Source organism: Mytilus californianus, unplaced genomic scaffold (genome assembly GCF_021869535.1).
Source record: "Mytilus californianus isolate M0D057914Y unplaced genomic scaffold, xbMytCali1.0.p SCAF_4, whole genome shotgun sequence".
In the NCBI taxonomy this organism is placed as follows: Eukaryota; Metazoa; Mollusca; class Bivalvia; order Mytilida; family Mytilidae; genus Mytilus; species Mytilus californianus.
In genome coordinates, this window is record NW_026262690.1 from 81,171,009 (window position 1) to 81,173,827 (window position 2,819).

The following is a 2,819-nucleotide window of genomic DNA, read 5'->3' on the forward strand; positions in this document are numbered from 1 at the left end:
AATGTAAATTCACTCTCGGTATAACAGTCATATTCGGGAATAGGTCTCGTTTGGTACTTAGCAGACATACAACATAGATATTAAACCACAATCTAAGACGTGGTAAAAATGTCATTAGTTAGTTTAGACACAGACACATCGTATAGATCAACCAATTCGTGATGGTGTCCATAAAATTTACGGATTGTCATTTTTAGTCTTTCCTCCTCATAACTCTGTTGGAGCAGTTTCTGCGTAAGGAGTACACTCCTGTATATGAAGTCAGTATATTGTGAACATGCACGAGCATAACGTATCAATTGAGATATGTACACACCATACGACGGAGCAGAGGGTATGTTACTGCAGAGAAATGGGAAATTGATAATTGGGAAGTTGAAATCATCCCGTTTGTCATAGATTTTAGTGTGAAGTCGTCCATCTGTGTTAATATTGGGGAAAAGTACTGGTATTTGGAAATCAGTTAACATCTGTGCAGTTTTGACAAGACAGAAAAGAAATGAGATCCGATATATAATAGATTAATTTCTCTCTGCACATAATGTAAACTAAGGGAGCATATTAAAATCAACCAGAGTATGCCTCATGTTTATATACACAACAGCACTACTGTTAAACTGGTCATGGTAACGGCAGTTGATCAGGAACTACTTAACCTTCGGACGCATTTGAGTACATGGGTTGTTTAATAGGGTTCGTGTTGCTCAATTTATGGGTTTCTGACTAAAATTTCGTGTACTTTTGTTTGTCTTTTTATTTTTTCGTTTTGGGCATGCTGTTGTCCCTTTTTTTCTTCTACTCATGAGTTTTTTGTTAACCTTTGGTATATTTTTTATCCAACATAGTACTAACAATACTTCGTTTTAGTATATAAGATAAGAACATTCCTTATAAGCTTTATCAATATGCTTTCTCTTGTTTCAATATCTTCGTTGCCATTAACAGTTATTTGAAGTAATCGTATCAGTTTTGAATTCTTAAAACAAGCGTGTATCAATATTAGATTTAACCTTAATGATTAATCGGGGCCTCGGTAATTGAGTGGTATAAGTAGTCAAACTACTGTATCGCTAGCATAAGAACACTGAGGTTGTGAGTTCGAATCTCGCACTTGGAAGGTGCACTCGACTCCAATCTTAATTGATTAAGTTTGCCAGTTTTCAAACCGAAAGTCGGTTGTTCTCTCCGGGCACTCCGATTTCTCTACCAATAAAAACTTACCGCCACGAAATAGCACAGTAGTGCTGATAGTGGCGTTAAACACCAATAAATCAACCAATCGTAATGATATAAACCAAACAGTATAAAAAAGACAACAAATATCATGTTTGCATTATGCAGTTTTAATGAAGCTTTCAAGGATTCATTTTCAGTAACTTAAAAACTTTTGGCCCTTCTATACTCGCAATTTCTGTAGTATTTAAAGGCGTCAATCCAGCAAACGGCATTCCTTTAGTCATCTCTACATTTAATTCCCTTCCGTTTGGAGCTAAAAACGTTATTTTTGAATCGGATAGGTAATACTCGCTGTTGATCTTTTCTAAAGACGACAGCTCCATAACAATCTGAAAAAAAATAATATAGAATTCAAATTTCTGAAATATAATAAATAAATTAAAAAAAATATATAATTCATTTAAAAGTATAAAATCAGCTCCCGGAATTATTATATATCAGAAATGTTCTTTTACCATTTCTTGATAAGAATACCGAGATGATTTCAAATGAGACAACTACTAGTATTCATAATGATCAAAAGACAAAGATGTGAACAGTTACAGGTCATCGTATTACCTATATCAATGAGAAAAGCCAATGCCGTATTACTATAAAAGGCACTGGGGTGATAAATGACAATTCTAAAGAAAATGCAACGGCCTGATTTATTGATATTGGAATTAGAATTCGATGTATTTAAAGTCAGTGTTTAAGGGTAACAACCAACAGTATAATTATTTAATTCAAAGTTATGTAACAGAAAAATATCATAACGGAAAGTGTTGTCAATGTTCTTTTATCAAACAGAATTTAGAGGAATCTTTACTGAGTTTTACTAGATTTCATAACCATAAAGGAACAAGTCTGCTATTGAAGTGACACAATTGGTGTCCATATGAATATCTTCAACCTCTCAATAAACTTAGTTTTATCTATTTGGATAGACTGTACAAACTATAAAAAATATGCTGATTTAAACTATCTCTGCTTCTATCATAATTATTTTACTTAATTCAGTTAATTCAGCAGATTCATAAAATACATCTAGGTAGCAGCCAGTTGGTATTGGTTCGGGAAAGAGTTTTGTCAAACTCCCCAAAAAGACACTATTCATCTACTATTGAAAGCAAAACAGCTTTTATAATTTACAATGTATACCTTAGCTAACTTCCTGTAGTGATATTTTCACCCTTCCTTCCAATGTATTTGCCTTTTTTATTTCATTGTTAAAGTTAAAAGCCATCCTGTTGGTAGCTGCACTGTGTATATTTACTGTGAATTCTAATTTTACGACATCTGGTCTAGACAGGCAGAAAGGAAAAGGCGTGGGGTGTGCAAACCTAATTGAAAACTGATTTTACTCTACCAAATGTGTACCTGTAAAAAGTCAGGCTTTTTGAACAATGTGTTGTTCGTTGTTGTTTAACATTGTACATCTGTTTTTTTTTTTTTGGCGGATTTTGGGTGTTGATGGTTGATTATGTTCGCTGAACAGTGCAGTATGTTTGGCAATTCCTGTTACACCTTTTTTATTATGATAGCATGTATTATTTACCTTTGTAACAAGTTGATTATTAACTGTAAAATCATGCAAGTTGCTT

General features: G+C 33.4%; 1 long non-coding RNA gene across 1 annotated transcript; it reads right to left on the minus strand.

The window, feature by feature from the left end:
* Positions 1-1,322: 1,322 nt before the first annotated feature.
* On the minus strand, positions 1,323-2,819 carry LOC127738670 (uncharacterized). The gene is made up of 2 exons (XR_008000133.1): positions 2,774-2,819; positions 1,323-1,565 (listed from the first exon to the last, which is right to left on the minus strand). It is a non-coding gene; the product is annotated as an uncharacterized LOC127738670 (long non-coding RNA).